This window comes from Conger conger, chromosome 10 (genome assembly GCF_963514075.1).
Source record: "Conger conger chromosome 10, fConCon1.1, whole genome shotgun sequence".
Classification (NCBI taxonomy): Eukaryota; Metazoa; Chordata; class Actinopteri; order Anguilliformes; family Congridae; genus Conger; species Conger conger.
This window is the reverse complement of record NC_083769.1, coordinates 27,025,227-27,043,933: the sequence shown is the minus strand read 5'-3', so window position 1 is coordinate 27,043,933 and position 18,707 is coordinate 27,025,227. Positions and strand designations below refer to the sequence as shown.

The 18,707-nt window shown below is 39.7% G+C and overlaps 1 protein-coding gene across 1 annotated transcript in view; it reads left to right on the top strand.

Moving 5' to 3' along the window:
- Positions 1 to 8,755: 8,755 nt before the first annotated feature.
- camkva (CaM kinase-like vesicle-associated a) overlaps positions 8,756 to 18,707 on the top strand; it is a 39,709-nt gene continuing 29,757 nt past the window's right edge. Inside the window, exon 1 of the mRNA XM_061257912.1 lies at positions 8,756 to 8,866. The gene's annotated coding sequence lies outside the window, so the exon portion shown is untranslated. The remainder of the gene's footprint in view (positions 8,867 to 18,707) is intronic.

Genomic DNA, 18,707 nt, shown 5'->3' with positions numbered 1-18,707 from the left:
CTGCTGTCTGTTCTGGCTCCAAGGTGGTGGAACAAACTCCCCGTTGAGGTCAGAACTGAAGAATCTCTCCCCACCTTCAAGCGCAAACTGAAGACGCACCTCTTCAAGCAGCACCTCTCCCCATCCCTCCCTACCTCCCTGTGACCCTTAATTGTTGTCGTTGTGATTTACGTAGTGTTTCGGTATTTTTAGTGGCTAGGTAAGCAGTATTTGGATAGTTAAGTTTGGTCAATTTTGCTTTGTTGTTTGTTTATTTGTTGATTTAAAAAAAAAAAAAATAGGCCCTGGTCCTTATCTTTGTTGTACGGGTAGCAATTGAAATTGTACTTCCTTCTAGGGTCTTTCAGCGCACTTACCCCTGGTTATGGGTATGCACTTTGTTGTACATTGCTCTGGATAAGAGCGTCTGCCAAATGCCAATAATGTAATGTAAAGATGATTGCCACCGTACAGGCCACCGTGTTCTATGTCCCCAAGAACGTTCTTTGAGTCGCAGTTTCTGATTGACAGATACATGCTCTTCCTGTGGGAGAGTAGGGGGGGTGCAGAGCAGTTCTCTCAGGGGCTGTTTGCCAGAATGCTGCCTCCTCTCTGGAACCCAAATGGTGGCATGCTCTGTGGTGTTCCTCCTCGCCCTGAAGGGGGTGAAAGCAACACTCCAGGTGATGGCCCTGCACCTCCTACAGAGCATTTGGTGCTCCGAGCGACAGTCTCTGCTGCCATGGAAACCACTACTAAGGCAGACTAGCTACCCCAATTGAATCCAGTGTCATATGTCATATGTGGATTCACAAAGGAACACATCTTTTGTGTTCATTTATGTTTCATTTCAATTTGAAAATAAATTAATTGATGGGCAGGCATAAAAGGTTTGTACCCACAGAGGAGTTTACAACTCAATAATCCTGCTTTTCATTATACATTTCATTTATAATTATTCAAGTTAGGGATTTGTGAATACATTACAGCAATTCAGTGTAGAGTGAATGCTAACCTTGCTGATATATCTGGTTTGTAGGCTAGTGAACAGTTATGCTGTTTTTCGGCTGCCTCTCTGTGTAATTCAGATGTGTTTAAATTCAAGTATATGTTTCACTGTAACAACATACACTGCCTTATCTTTTCTGAAACTGCACACTGCCTTGATAATATACATTTATCTGCGTACTCTCCCTACGTATAAAGGCTAACATGCCCCACTTTCATCATATCTCAATTACAGTAGAGTACCAATTTAGTAAAGATGACCACTATGCTATAATATGACCTGAGATTACAGATTTGCATCAACAACAAAATTCCTGGAGATCTAGTGATCTGTATGACTACACATCTTCTCTAAGCCGCATTGTTCCAGCCCGTGACTGTGACTCTGAGGCCATCATGGTGCAGCTACATATACAGCGATCGCACTAACGCTGCCGAGTCCCTTCTCCTGCCCTCGGAGGGGCGCGCCAATTATACCGCTCCACGCGAGCCGGCCAAACTTTCCCATACCTTAGCTGTGTGCCACCGCAACTCCAGTAAAGCAAACTTTGCCATAAATATAACCTGTCGTTATCCGGATACATTCACCTCCAGACTCTGTGCCTATGGTTGACTTTCTCTTGCACATGAAAGGTGAATGAATGTGCAACTATGTGTCTATCGGCTGAACATTGTGAGGCGACAGACAATTTTCTGAGCTTCGGTGTCTGATATGCCTTACAGTGTGTCATAGAGTCCTGACTATGCCAGTGAGTAACTGGCTGGCAGCCCTCAGGGCTCTGTATAAGTGCCTGTGGCATTGCTCAGGGAAGGGTCTATAGGGCTGAGTGAAAGAGTGCAGAGGGTGAAGTGACAGCAGACAGCGCCTCCTACTTCTGTACGCACTCATCTGCCGGCAAAGGGCACTGCAGCAGTGAGACGGTCCTGGGAGTATGAAAAAGATGATTTTCCCAATCTCTTCTATCCAAACAATTAGAGCCTGAATAAGAGAGGCACCTCTGAGCCCGGTATTAAGTCAGTAAAGACCATCTCCCTCAGTCCCTCCTCATAGGTCACTCCTATTAGCTGAAATGGCCTGCTCTTTCACAACTTCCAGCTCATGGTACAAGTGGTTCATTGAAGGATTATAATCAAAGTTCATATTCGCAGGAGTTTGCAATCAGCATCGACTTTTGTTTTGCAAGATCAAGCATCTCAGGCATTATATCAGACCCTGCAGCACTACAGACTTCAGAGTTTCTGGCCCACTTTAAATATTCTATTATTTATTCATGTATTTTATTATTTATTGAACTATATGTGCATTTATTATTCTGCCTTCTGACATTTCGAAGTGCTGCTCCGTGCAAACATCTCTTAGATTAGCTGATTATGGCATCTGTTTATTGCTACCATAATTTTATGCCATTTTTTACTGCATCTGTGATGAGCAGCAGCCAATGGTGTACCTTCATGTCAGAAACAGTGCTGATGCTGCTACTTTAGGGGATACTTAGCAGGGTATCTGTTTGGGCATGTGTGCTAAGTGCAGTAACATACATTTAAGTGTGTCAAAAAATACACTGCCATTCCACTTTTCAATCCAGATAACTGCAATGCAATGTGTTCAGAGCCACATTTTGTAAGACTAATTTCGAATCTCTCTGGCGGATATTGAACTGTAGTCATTAATTCACCTCTTTGTTCATGGTATTTGTGTAAAACTGACCACAATTCAGTGATTCAACCTGTTTGATATTCATTATGCAAGGTCAGAGTAGATAGCAGCAAAGCCACCCCAATAATAACTATTCTGGGAAAATACAATTTCAGTACAGCCTTTTCCAAAGGATTAAAAACCCATCTTCTGAATGGTCCCAACAGACTTTAGGTTTTTTTCCATTTTGAACGTGTATGTGCAAATCCCACAGTGAAGAATGAACCAGGCTGTGTTCATCCAGTGTTAAATCATCGCCATTTTTGTTGTAATGGAATTAAATGTATTTCATTTTATGATATTGTTATGTTATTTACATTTAGGCAGAACAATGCTATGGTGTCAGGCCGCCTTAACACCACCCCACAGGCCTCCACTTCTGTTCCCTTGCTTAGGCTTCTGCCCTTTCCCCCCTTCCTGAATGTACAGACTTCTCCAGCTCTAACCCTCTGCTTGTTCACACCCAAGCCATGATGTTTTGGAGGCCCAGATGCTGTATATCACCTCACTTTGCAAACTCTTTGCTTGGAATGCCTATTTTAGCTGGTAGTATAATACCCAACCACTATGGTTATTTGCTCAAATATGTTGCCCATTACCACCCTAATACCAGTTAGCCAATCTTTAACAATAGATACCAGGCCAAATAGTTCCCACCAGGGAACAGACTATTTAATTATTCTATAAAATTGGGCAGTTTTTACCTCATTTGCTGGATTTTTTTTTCCAATTCTGTGTAATACCAAAAAATTGTAATTTGTAATTTGATTATTGTTCATAATATTTGAATGTTGTTATTCATTTTAATTGCATTTTTCATTTTGAAACAACTTCCTGCACAAGCATTTTCATTTTACAAATGAAAAGATTTTCTATGTTATGTTTTCTGTACAGAAAGCCTCAGGATTATAGTTCCTGTTTTTTTGTAAATTCATCATAGAGCTTGGATTGTGGTGGATGTCAAAAATTAAAAAAAAAAAGGAATAATGAACACATTCTGAATAAATTGTTGCCTGCCCTCAGGTCAGTGAATGTGCCCTCAATCAATTAGTCTTTTAATGATCATGTCCGTTATCCACAGCAGCGAACAGTGTGTGCAGTTACATGATTTGAAATCAATATGCAAACCAGGTCATTATCACAACAAGCCTCCTTACGTCCAGTAAAACTCTTTTTTTCTACAGTCTTTTCCATTGATTCATCCATGAATAACACAACAAATGAAGTGGTGAGAATACGTTTTTAGATTGAATTGTCAGTCAAGGAGTTTGTTGTTGAGAAGGCTGTTTAGAAAGGAAAAAAACTAGAGTGAGTGTAACGGGGCTGTAAATAGTTAAAATAACTAGAAATTATCACAGAGGAATGCATCCTCTAGACATCTGCCAAATATCTATTCAAACTAATGCCAATTACCCACCTCCCCCCTCAAATTGTATCTCCCAGAAAATTCAATGAAAATGGCTAGCATGGCGATATGTATCTAACAAGAATGACAGTGGGCTTCATGGCTGTCAGCGCAATCAGGAAAATACGGCCGTATGCTGCATGTTTGAGCCAGCGGAGATGCCTCAACCGTGTTACCCCGACCCAAACCCCTATACCTGCTCGCCAAAACTAAGCTAGCGAGCTACATACGGCAGGTCAAATTGTCCATAACAATCTGATCAAATGAGATACAGTACAGTGCCAGCTACATCAGACTTATACAGTAGAATCCACTTAATTTCACGGAAAGTTAGCTGCCACCTGGTTGTGCACAGATAGGAAACAACACATGCTGAAGAATATTCCCCCTTCCCTGAGACAGCAAAAGTGCCCTTTTGGCTGCAATGATTTTATTTTTTAAACTGCAGGCACCCCTATGGACAGCACAAAGGCTCGCTAGAGCTGCAACTGTTTTTCAGCATGTGCCCTCCAAACAGTCTGTGCATGGCCCTGGCCTCCACAACAAATCATCTCCCACCAAACAAAAAACATCCAGTGAGCAGCAGTTCTGCAGGCAGAAACACGCTGGCAATGAGAGTGGTCAGAGGAGAAGGAAGGTGACAGTAATACAAATAACCACACATTACAACAGTGGTATGCAGAAGAGCATCGCGAAACACACATCGCGTCAGACCTCTAAGTGGATAGGCTACAGCAGCAGAAGATGTACTAAGTAAATATGTCTAAGAAACACCTAATAAAGTGCTCACTGAGTGTATATCATATCCCCCGGTTGACATCTCTCTTCTCAATAAAGTTGAGCTCTTTTTCTGTATCCTCAGCATATGCTGTGGGTCCCCATGGCCAGGTTTGAAAGCCAGAGTCAAACAACAGGGTCAGAGCAGGACAGGAGGTTTTATACATTTTCATGTCAACTTCTGGTCTTAATTACTTAACCTATTAATTTATGTGATGTTGTAATATAGCCATGAATGACAGTAGAAGATGTTGTCTCCCAAAAGTAAACTGTGGTCTAATCAGCAACTTATCTGGATGTTTTGAAGGGGAAAGCATGAGCCAAGAAATCCAGTCACTAATATAATATAGTGTAGGTAGCAAGGAAAAATCCACTTTTTAGAAATAAAATTTAAAAGCAGAGATTACATATATAAAAAAAAGGCAGGTCCATTTAGTATATAGTATTGCGTTGCACTACAGTGATCCTTGATGACTATGTTGTCTCAGTGAAGATAACATCAACTCAAATTCTAGCTGGTGTTGTTATTGCTCCTGCAGTTGCTCTGGTAGTTTTGACAGAAGTGAGTCAGCTTGCCGTTTGCGCAATTGGCGAGTTTCACAGAGAGCCCAGACTGTACCAAAGGGAGAGGATACAGGAGCAGGAGATTGGTGTAAGGTAGAGAAAGAGATGATGAAACAGATAAAAATATGAGGGAGATAAGGTGGAGAGAGAAGGTGGAGTATCTTATAGGAATGGGGGGAAGGGGTCAGAGTATCCATATTTTATATAGTACTACACTGTGCCTGCTTGTAAGGATATCAGATGTAGGAATGACGTAGATGCCGCGATGAAAATTCGTGAATCTTTCAAATTTGAGTGATTAAAATAAATTTAATAAGAAATCAGTCAATATCCAATAACTATTTTCTGCTCAGCCAAAATATTAATTATTAATAGAATGTACAATATTTTTTTGATGACAATAAATAAGTTAATAAAAGGTATTTTCATTTGAAATATGAGTTGCCTAAAGAAATGATATTTCTGCTGATAAGAAACATTAACCAAACACAGCCCTTTGCATACTGACATTTATTAGCCAATATACTATGGTGGCTCTGAAGCACAAAGCATACAAACAAAAAGAAAACACAAAAACAAAAACAGCTCTTAAGTAAAAGACAAAAAGATTGATAATGGTCAGAGAAGCTCGTACATAAGTTGATTGTGTTCCAGAGAGCCTAGAAAAACTGTAGATAATAGCATTCCTATGTAAAAGTACTTTTGTAGAAGTATGCAACGGCGAAACGAACAACAATGATAATTCCTCCAGAGAAATTCTAAGTAAACAATGGAAATTATATCCAAGTTATTTTTAGAATTATAAACTATTATCAGTGTGGTTAACTGGACCCTTGCCTTGAAAAGGACATTGACATTACCGTACTTCCTGTTGTATGTGGATTTCCAAAACGTAGAGAAAGTGAGGTCCCCCCATGCTTGTTTAGCCACCAAAATATTAGAAAAGAAGCAACTGTTTTCAGTAAAGCAATGGCATCTTCGGTTATGCAGATAGAACCTTCAGTTTTAATGCTTTCAAATGGTATATCCTGTTGTCATAGTCATTGAAAATGACACTGAAAAAAAGAATTAATGCAAAAAAAAAAACGATTTAAGGGGTTAATTACAAAAATGCATACAAGTCATGGAGATATATAAGAACTGAAGACAGTGGATTCCTATGGGATCTGCTCAATGGCGCAAGAAGTCAATTCACGGAGGCAGCCATGTCTGAATATGGGGCTTTTGGCAGCGGAACAGGTGCATTCGGTACCTAAATGCGAATGCAGACAAATGACGTGAGCCATGGGGTCGTGCTCTGTGAATTGAGAAAGTGGAAATGAAATCGAAGCTGTGTGCATAGGCGCATAGCATGTCTCCTACATATAGCAGCAGGAGGCCAGCAGGATTTTATGGGAGAAAACAAATGACTTTTTAATTGTCATTAAAATGCATGTCATTTAATGAAATCCTTGAAAGAACGTACCGTTGACCTGTTACATCAATGTCAGTACGTCACTTACTTTTTATAGTGTGGCACATGATTCTGTAAATTTGGGGATTGTGCTGTGGCAGGAAGAAGATTGGGAAAGGATGAGCTAACCAGGTACATCAGGGTGGCCTGTAGCGTAAGGCACATGACTGGGACCCGCAAGGTTGATGGTTCGATCCCCGGTCTAGACACAATAAGATCTGCACAGCTGTTGGGCCCTTGAGCAAGGCCCGTAACCCTGCATTGCCCCAGGGGAGGATTGTCTCCTGTGTAGTCTAATCAACTGTACTGCCAAATGCCATTAATGTAATGTAATATTCTGTCTTATGTTGTGTGCTAGAATTCAAATTACAGGCTGCATTGTGTGTATAAAATAGCAAGCTGTTCGAAATAATTGCATTTCTATCTGAATTGTGTCTCATCTATCTCTGTGATGTCAGGCCTTCTAAATATGTCCACTGCATGTTAATGTACTATTTTAATATATACACTCTCGGAAATAATGTTACCTTTACAGTGGTGGTACATTTTTGTTCTTTATGGAACAAATTTCAAATGAATAAAAGTGTTCTTTGGGTACTAATTAGTACCTTGTACAAGCAAAAATTTTAACCCATGGCTGGGTCTACAATTTTATGTATCCATACAGTAGGTTACCATCCCAGTGATAATTGTACCTTTTTAAGCACCTTATCATACATTTTTTCTGAGAGTGTATATAAATGGCTCTACATTGATTCCTCTGGGAATTCCACTCCAAATGTTTTATGCTTTAAGGCACAGAGGGATAAGAGTGGGACGTGCCAGGTTTTATGACATCTGGTCAGCATCTTGACTAACTTATTCAATGGCCGCAATTTTCTGACAACACGGGAAGGCACTTATGTGGATGCTCACACATATATATCCTAAGTCACTTAGACCCAAAGGGCCCTAGGCAAGTGAAACACCTAAGGGTCTACATCCACCAGCAATTCCAGTGTGTCAGCCTCAAAGTGAATGGATGACCCAGTATGGCAGAGCAAGGTTACCATGAAGGCATGAACCAGAGCTCACAGAGTTCATCACAGAGTTTATCTGGGAACCGGTTCAGCCAGAGATTAATTTAAATAGGGATTCTCCGCAATTATTCTCCTCAAGTGCATTTTCGCTGAGCTGATGTCTTTTTATATTCCAATGAAATGGACCTAACTGTGGAGACTGTGTACACTATTATTTAAAGTGAACCATACTGTGAACCATACTGTGACCATAATGGCCAATCATCTACATTACCTAGTTTAAGTGGGGCTGTGACAACTTGAAATAATCTGCTCACGTTATTTGCGCAAAGGAACTGTTAGATTTGTTGTAGTTCTGGTTGATGTTAGTCTAGATTATTTACCGGACATACAGTGCTTAGACTACATAGAAAGAAGGTAAATTGCTTAGCGATACTTCTAAACTACGTTAGTAGTGCAAAGAAGCGGCTGTGCTGGTTCATATACTGGCATCATCGCCATCATATACATCACGTTGCATCACCTGCGAGTCATGCAGAACGCTTTCTGTGAGTTCCGATTCCTGGGCTCATCAGAATTAATTTTACAGTTCCTACAAATTTAATTAATTATTCATGCCAGGCATAAAGAAATGAGGCAGCTATGTCATTTAAGTTTTTTGGAAAGCCACACCTCTTAGCTGTTTGTCAAATAGCCCCCCTCCCCCCGCCACATTCGCGCGCTCTTACTCTTTCGCCTTGTGTAGACCTCTCCATCTCGGACTAGCTGAAAAGCGCATAGTGGATGGAACAGAAGCGTTAGGATATATCCCTGTTATAGAAAAAGAAGAATAAGTTGTCTATCTTCAGTTCGACAGCCAGGAGAAGATTAATCTCATCTGAAAAAAAAAATCTTCTTTTGATGAGGAAGATTTGGTAGATAAATACACAGTGGACCACATATTTAGAGAGCAACTGGCTTTATAGGTAAGTGTGCGCAATTGGAGATGTCTTTCGAGCAATCGGCTGTTAGACGTTTATTAGAGAAAATCAATCCCATAACGACAACCGACAGTTATTATCGCGTTCTGCTTGTTTAAATTTCGTAAATTATTCAGAAATGTAATTTCTAAGATTGCAGCGCTGTAACGAGCCCAATGCGATATGCGCCTCGCATAATGCCCTGCAACTTGATAGAGTTAAGATGCCCGTTATGTCAACAGAACTGCACACAACCACATAGTTTGCTTGTGTGCTCTGGGAAACGATTCCACTTACTGCAATGGCTACGTTCTTGATTTAATTTCGAATCTCTTTTAGCGCAGTTGTCATATTGCACAAGTGGAGAATGTAAACTCATCTTAGGCTACTGGCGTCATGGCTAAACTTAAAAGATCATATCCAAAATAATAAATTCGCAAAAATATTAGTCATCGCCCCCTGGGATAGGCATAACTGAACATTCGGATTAACTTTATGTTTAATCTCGTACATACCCTACTGTTAATTCTTGATTTTTATTGTATGTTAAAACATACAGAGTAGGTGATTTCTGGCTGCAGGACAATATAGGTTACTATAGCTAGGCTTCATATATAGGCTAACGTAGACTGGGCGTCATAATTATGTAGACTATATACACTCAGTGAGCACTTTATTAGGTATTTATTAGATTTTTTTATATTGCTGCTGTAGCCTATCTCATGCTGCTGTACCCTATCCACTTAGAGGTTTGATGCGTTGTGTGTTCAGAGATGTTGTTCTGCATGCCATTGTAATGTGTAATGTGTGGTACTGTCGCCTTCCTGTCAGCTTCGACCAGTCTGGCCCTTCTCCTAAACCAGTTTTTTCCCACAGAACTGCTGCTCACTGGATATTTTTAGTTTTTCCGCCCCAGTCTCTGCAAACACTGTTGTGCGTGAAAATCCAAGGAGATCAGGAGTTTTTGAGATACTCAAACCATCCTGTCTGGCACCAACAATCATTCCATGGTCAAATATTACATTTCTTCCCCATTCTGACATTTGGTCTGAAAATCAGCTGAATCTCTTGACCACGTCTGCATGCTTTTATGCATTTAGTTCCTGCCACATGATTGCCTGATTAAATATTTGCATCGACACGCTGGTGTGGAGGTCTACCTAATAAAGTGCTCACTGAGTGTATTTCCCAAAAGGAACAGTACTGCCTTTCAAAATGTCCGTGACTACTTATGACATTTGAAAGGCATTGTACACCCTTTGAATTATTAGCACATATTATTATTTTATGTCGTTAAAAAGAATGGGATATTTTTGTTCAAATATGTTGCATAAAAAGTTTTGCTTGCGAATAAAAACAAGCTTCCGCGTCAGCAACGTAGACACATTCTGAGCAAAAACTAATAATAATAATAATAATAATAATAATAATAATAATAATAATAATAATAATAATAATAATGAAATTGGGCTTTTTCTCTAAATGTAATGTCTAGTTGTTACAATTGTTTAATTACATGATAATTATAACCGCGGTTGCGCACCATACTGTGAAGTTAACACGGCTACAGTGCAGTATGAAGTTTTCTGCCTTGTAACGTCTAATATACAAACAGACCCCGTAATATTGTGCTGTTGACTGGGTCATTAGACTATTTGTGTTTATATTCTGACAATACATTTTGTAAACTATTTATCACTAGATGCGAGACTGTATTACGAATTTGAAGTAATTACACGATTTTATGACGATTTTATCCATATGCCTAAATAGGCTAGGTATATCCCTAAGTAGGCTAGTTTGTACAAGCAATTCACCATGAAAGTAAAATGAGCAAAAATGACGATGTCCAAAATGTTCAATTGATAATCAAATACGTTTACTTCAGGCGACATTTGCGATCGGACCAACAGAAGGAGATACAGCTGCACCCGCATTCCGCAGTTTCCCTAACCCCACGCGGTTCTTGCTGTGAGATGTCAGATTGCGCGGTTTTAGTTCAGCGGTTATGTTCACGCTTTCCAGGACTTATTTTGAATGTGCGGAGTTCTGATGAGTTTCCTCAACTGCGAGCACTCCTGGGGCTAGCACAGGAGACACTGAGCACTTGCTAACGTTACTAGAATAAAGTTTGACAGTCCTGAGATGAGGTAGGCGACATCAGAAATGAGGCTACTCATAGCATTGTGTTTTAAACATTTAGTAGTGAAACAATGTTTCATGAACATGTAGAATGCTGATACAAGCAGACATATCGATGAAACAGATTGTTTCACTACCAGCTTAAATGATAATATATGAGATATGAGAAAATACATCAAGAAAATCACTTATGTTAGATACCAAATTAAGATTGGAGTGATCATCTTGAATGTATTTAATGCAGGGGTGCACAACAAGGGCTGATCCGCTTCAGGATTTTGTGCCAACTTCTGGTCTTAATTATTTAATTGACTCAATCATATCCTATCTGACATGTGTATGAGTACCGGCTGCAGCTGCAGACTGCAAATGTGTCTTAATGATTTTACTGTGCTCAAGTACAGGCTTGAACCGGGGTCATTTATAGAGCTGTCAGCAAAATAAAAACAAGGCAATTGGTTGGAACAAACACCAGTACGTGGACCTGCCCTCAAGGACCGGAGTTGTGCACCCCTGACATCTTTAATGACATCTTGCTTGCATTTTATCATTAGACTTATTAGACATGTACTACGGATATCCAGATCAAGTAGCTTCATTGCATTTCGAAATTGCCAAGTATGTCACTCTTCATGCTGTGTGCAAAGATAAAACAACATACGGGAGAAAACGGTGAGGTGCAGATGTGTAGAAGGACACAGTCACAAAGTGCACATCTCTTATTAATCCAAAGACAGCAATGCAACCTCCTTTTAAGGGTTTTTATATTGTCAGTGTAATTTATGTTAACTTTGTCTTTAAAATCCCACTTTTTAAATGAATGAAGCAATTATTTTTGTGTGTCAGTGATTTGTTATTAATTGGAAATTAAATCTGCAGCCCATAGGCTTGATATTCTGTCTGCAGTGTGTGCCCTGTCCAGACTGAAAGAGAACATTTCGGGAACATTTTATCATGCAGGGCTCCTGCAATGTCCCTGAATTGAGCATGAGTCATAAGTGTGAGTTCCTGTTCTATTTGTATGGTATCAAATGCAAAGATTGCAGTTTTATATACACCAGGAAAATGTTAAGATGCAGTACCTGTACAGAAGTGCTTGGGCACAGCACAGCAATGTTTAATTACAGCCAGGGATTTTAATTTGGTATAATTCATTCACAAAGTGCATGAATAATTTCATAACTTTTTCCTCCATTCACCTCAAAGAAAATGCTGGTCTCTGTTTCTGGCAGACTGCGCTAGTTTCCATGACACTCTGGCCAGGCTTGCTCTTACAGGGTGCATCCTCCCTTTGTTATATAATGCTTCATTTCTAATTGAATCAAGGAAAGCTTTGCTCGTTAGAATGAAGGAACATTTTATTCAACGTTTATGTATGCGCTGCGTCTGTTTGCAGTTGCAAGAGTAGTGTGCAAAAATTTGAGCACCCCTGGTCAAAAAGCCTTTTACAATAATATCTTACTGAACAGAAGCGAACCTGACCTCTAAATGGTACAACGTTAAACACTTTTATAGCAAGAAGACTTTTTATTTAAATTTCTTACGGTTTCATAATAATAATAATAATAATAATAATAATAAAGAAAAAAGGTCCTGTGCAAAAGTTTGGGAACCCTGTCAGTCAGCACTTTGTAACTCCTCCTCAGACAATTATAACAGCTTGTAAATGCTTCCTATAGCCAGCTAAGAGTCTTTCAATTCTTGCTTTTGAAATTTTACCCCATTCTTCCTGGCAGGTGTTTTCTTTTGCATACTTCAGATACTGATTTTTGTGTTAAGGTTGTTCTTTATGGCAACTCCATATAGGTCTTTGTTGTTTAAAGTATGTTGTATTGTGTTGTGTTGTGTTGTGTTGTATGTGTTTGCTATTATTTTTGCAGCTCTTTTGCAGTGATGTGTGGGTTCTTCTGAGCATTTCTCACTCTGGCCATTCTATCTGAAATCTTTCTTGGTCTTCCAGACCTTGCCTTGACTTCAACTTCCATTTATAATAATGTTTCTGACAGTGGAAATTTGAGAGTTTTTGTAGCCTTCTCCTTCTTGGTGGAAATGAACCGTCTTCATTCCAAAATCTTTGGGCAAGTGTTTAGAGGAACCCATGGATGTTGACACCACATAGAACAGCCCTGGAATTATATTCACCTGAATCATTGAAGCCCTAATGAGTAAATTGCCTGGGTCTAGGCATTAGTAATCATCTATTAAAAAAGTAACAAAGAATAATCCAAAAGGGTTCATTTGCACAGGGTCCTTTTCCTTCTTTTAATAAAAATCTATCTTTATAATTGCTTTAAAATTTGCTCTCTACCATTTTGAGTTCAGGTTTGCTTTCGATCACATACAGATTCATTGTAACAGACATTTAAACCAGGGGTGCCCACATTTTTGCACCCCACCTTATGTGAATCGCATTGTGAATTTGTGCTGCTGTATTCTTGAATTGTTTAGTGTTTTTTATCCTTTGACAGGATGTGTATTCTTTGAGCATGTAGTGCTAATCTAGACTTCAGACTTTGCTTTAGTTACGTAAATGCATAATGGTAGTTCTTTCATTGTGTTGCAGTGTGGTGTTGATGTATGCAGGGAGCAGGTATTTCTGGTAACCTGTAACCCAACAATCACATGCAATCACACAGGTTCCACCTCCCTTTCAGCATATTAAGAAGCAAACAGCCATTAAATAGCCTTTTTGGCATAAATTAGCTCTGTTCAATTGGCAGTGTTTGTCACGTCCTGCAAGATTTCCCACATCTGTCTCAGTTTAGAATTGCTTTGCCTATTGTCCATATATCTGATTGAGCAACACATTGGCCTTTGAAGTGGACAGTGGGGATTATTGAACATTGGTATCAGCATAGTTAACTTGAAGATGCATGTTGCCTACCATTGAATGCTTACCACTGTGTATCTGACCTCAAACTAGGTCACGATGTGATCAAATATGTCTAAACAAGCTACTCAAGCTCGATGAAGACGCAATCTCTTTGATCATGACAATGTGCTAGGCCTTTCTGTAGAGTGTTTTGGCCAGATATAATTGTTGGTTCTCCTCCATCTGGAAAGCGAAACCAATGCCATCACAAAGGCCATGTGTCAGTTGGCCAAGCGCCCACCTCCTCCAATACCGAAGAGAAGAGACGCCACCATCAGCACCAGTCTTGAAACAAGGTTACCCTGTGTTTTACTCAGCCGGAAATTAATCATAAATACTGTCAGAACTGGATGGCCAGGGCCGATACAGTAGCTTGCAATCAACAGCAATATGATTGACAGGACCAATGACGAAGGGCACTCTGTGGGTGGTGTGACTAACAGGCGCCATAAGACATTGACTTGCACTTACATGCCAAGGATGAGGTGTAAAAGTGGAGCGGTGGATAGAAGATGAATTAAGTGCATGTCCAATGCAGTCATGCAGTACCAAATGGGAGAATAATTCAAGAGCTGAATGAAGACTGATGGGATATTCAATGTGAAGCAACAGCAAAGTACGCTCACAGTTGACTAAATATATGTTGTTTTTGCTAAGCCAGCCAATCAAATCGGTGGATATTAGATCAAGACAGATTCTGATATCAGGACTTTTTTGCAGTTGTCAATGAGTGAAATATCTTACTAGCTCATGTGAGTGAGGCAAAGATGCTTGAAGTAATCGAGACCAGGCTTATTGCTGTGCTGGATACTCCCTAGAGCCTAGGTAAGCAACTGGCTGCCTGCAGGAAAAATCCGGCCCCCCAGCAATATTTTTTTGGCCCACTAAACCCCAAATAAAAAAATATGAAGTAGCATGGACAAAGTTACATTTACCCATGGGGCAAGAATCTTGATTTTTCATTTAAATTGACCATGGTACAGTGGGAGAGGCTCTATTTCAGAAGGAATTCATGCCACTAATGTTTGGCAGGTGGTGCATCAGAGTTTACAGTAGTGTGAAAAAGTATTTTTCCCCTTCCTCATTTTCTCTATTATTTTGTATTTTTCACACAGAATGGTCAAAATGTAATAAACATAAACAGTGAGCATTCTGGCATGGCTCATAGATGACCTATTTACCTATGTTTCTTTTTCATGAAGTAGCTCAATGTCGTGTATCTTTAGTTTAGATAACGACTTTTCTGTAGCTGTGTGTTAATGGTAGCTGTGCTACAGTTGAACAACTTCCCGGGAAATTGGTGCTTGCTGCCCTACAGAAGCACAGTAGCCTGGTTGTCACACACTGACAGCCTATGTAGCATATTCCCCAATTGTCCACCAATCAGGCAACAGAGATGTAAAGCTAGTTTAATGGGTATTAGCAATTTAATGAGACGGAACTTATTTTATTTTATTATTCAGCTACAGTATGTGATCAATATTCTTTGTGCAATTTGTAGTGTATACTTAATGATAGGTTTATTCATAGAACATTAATGTTCAGGCCAACCAACTAGTAAAAATCTGAGGCCAAACTTAGTTACGGACCCCTGCTCTGTGCATTGTGTATTACGTTCTCAGTCTTTTTATGGACACGGTAGTGACAAACACTGGGGATCATTACTGGCTGCAAATTAATGACACAGCCTTGGTGTGTCATCTCCTGTCTACTTCCTTGGTCCAGGCTAATGATTCAGACTATATAATGAGAAAATATAATCAACTCACATTTATGAAAACAATAATCCTTTTACAGTTTGCTATCGGACATGCATCATTATTATCTCAGACTTTGTGTTGTTCAATTTAAGCACTGGACCAGATTATATTGCTTTATCTGGGGATAATTACTGTATATGGGCTTTTGAACTGTGTATAGCAACACATTACATCTATGTATTCATGTATTTATTTTAATTAGTGACAAGGGTTTAAGGCAGAGAAAAGCACAATGCATTGGCTTGCCAACAACAGCCACAGCAGCCCTAGTCACATCCCTTAAGATTATTATACAATGAATTGAAATGAAAGATAAAAACATTAACAGTGTCAAATGTCAAGCTAAAACAGAAATATGCTGAAACATTGTATAATATGCCCAGAGTATTTAGCTTTTGTTTTCTTCAGAACCAGATCCTGATGTTTTCCTATTCTGCCACTGCATGATTTGTAGTTTTGACCACATGACGTAACATGGTGGGCACTTTTGTGACAAGAGGTATCTGGGTCTCTTACCACTGCATTGCTGAAATAGTCTCACAGTAGGCTGTCATTTAAACCTTATATCTGGATAACGCAATATCACAACATATATTTCCAGTTGGCTTTCACATAAAGTGCTCTGCTTAATTTGCATTTGTCCAATCTGGCCCTCTGTGTGTGACATGTGATATGGGGTGTGTTACAGCCATGGTGCTGTGGCAGGCTTTCCTGCTAATGAATGGATCATTGCACTCTTCCTGGGGGGGCACATGTGCTCCCTAAAGTCAAGATAAACCAATGCCTTCTGCTTCATAAAGGCTCAATCGGCCGTGTTATGCAACAAAACCAATTAGTGACATCTTTCCATACAATACCAGCGGATCCCCTGCATAGTATGCTATATTGTAAAGTTTTTATATTGTCAAAATACCATTAAATACATTAAATATGAAATATGGTCAAGGTGCATTATGGTCTCTTTGCTGATGGAAAAACACAATTTTATGATCTGTCAGACTTTCAAAGTGATGAAATATGACAGATGATGTCTTTGACCATTGATGTAATTCAGATTGAGTGGGTTTTAGGTGGGAATTGTGAGATCATTCCACTTTAAAGTGTGGGTTTCTGTATGAAATGAATGAAAATCACATTTGGACAGACATTCTTTTTTTCTGTTATTGCTCACACCAACTATGGGAGCTGGTCTCTAGAGCCTATGGACATCCAGCATATTTGCTCTTATATTTCCCAGGAGATGATCGGGATCAGCAGAATGAATAATGAACAGAATGAATAGTCTTTTCTTTCAGATTTAAACCCAAATGCAAAAACCATTGTGCTCTAAAAGACACTCAAACACTCAAATCAAGTAAAACATCTTTCCGGAACTCTAACTCACAATTCAAGGGGGTTGAGTAATAACAAAAAATATGAACTTGCCTGAAAATACTTGCTTTTATTTGTCAAGTCAAAATCAAAGGTTAGGATGGCTACTGATCGAATCCAGGTGTATAGCTGCAGCTGTATAGCTGAAAACTGAACCAAGGTCCACGGTGTTACAGTCAATGGGATAACAACCTTGAAGGCGGAAATGCAGATCACAGATTTCAACCACTGACCACAATAATGGCACTGTCAAGGTCAGTTTAGAAATGTGTCCTTTGGTGTGTCAATAAATACAATTAGGAAGCATTATGCAGGCATCAAACATTTGGCTAGATCCAGTATATTGCATGTGTCATGTTTCTGTTTGTGCACTGAAAGCTATTCTGGTAGAAGGGGCGATAGCAGAAACAATCATCTTCTCTGGGCTCTACATATTGCTACATTATTATTTTAACAGGATATTACGTTATATTTGTTTCATTATGAATTTTGCTTCAGCCACCTTATTGCTGTGCATTTCCTTGGAGCAATTCACTGTCACATTAAGTCATCTTTAACTCCCATTCTGACGATAGCAGCTTCAGCATTTAGCACAAATTTACAGATCTTTCTCTCTCCCTCTGTTTCTCTCTCTCTGTGTTCTTGTGAGCGTGTGTGCGTGTGTGTGTGAAACTCCCTGTACTACTACAATAGCTGTCACTGCCTAAGGTTTGAAGTAAATTATTCTGTGTTGATTATCAGCGCGGAGAATGAGACAAAACAGATTACCGCATACCCTTTATAAACATGGAGGAGACCATAAAATATAAATGATCATAAAATATTACTCCAGTGTGGCTTTATGAGAAAGCATGTCACAGTGCTTTTTTAAAATATATTTTTGCTCATTGAGTACTACTGTTCTTTTGTAGTCTGTTTAAGAATATCTGAAAGTAGCCTGGAGCCAGAAAAGCAGAAAATGGGTTTGGCTGGTTAAAAGCTCCAGTACCAGACTGGATAGGTATGTGATGCAGGGAAGGGGGGAACGGGAGCTGAATGCAGTGGGCCTCAGGATTTCGGCTCCCTGGGAGAGATGCAGGCCCACAGACAGCATCGGCATGGCGGCAGCATTGTTGTTGATCCATTGCCCATTATCTATTCAACTGGTTCAACTGGCCTAAATCTCAAGCTTTGGTGAACTTTAATTTCTCTGCTTTGAACGTTATGAGCACTGTTAGACTGGGAGAGGCTCCTCCTCCTTTTGTGCTGAATGAAGATAGTTGCTTTTGAAATTTAAGTTGCAGATTTTTATATCTATTATCCAAAGCTCGAGTTAATAAAAGGTCATAAGCCAAACTGCAGCAAGATGAGACCCAGCACTGTCACAGCTTGTTCAGTCTGGGTGACAGGATGTGGGATGGAGGTTGCAAGATCTATAGCTCTCTTTGTGCAGCCTGGTACCTGTTGTAGGCAATGGAGAAATTAATCAATTAAATGGTTGGGTTGGCGGGGGGGGGGGGGGGGGGATATCTGGTACTCTTCATTCAATGATGCTTGCAGGAAAGATTAACATGTAGGGCTCTTTCTAATCGCAAGTTGATCGAGGTCCACCATCTTTCCAAAATTTCAACCTGTTAAACGTTCCTTTTAAGAGCAAGAAAATAAAAGGCTCCTGAATTGAGCAAGGAAGCATGAGCATGTGTAGTATTTTTGGGGAATCTGT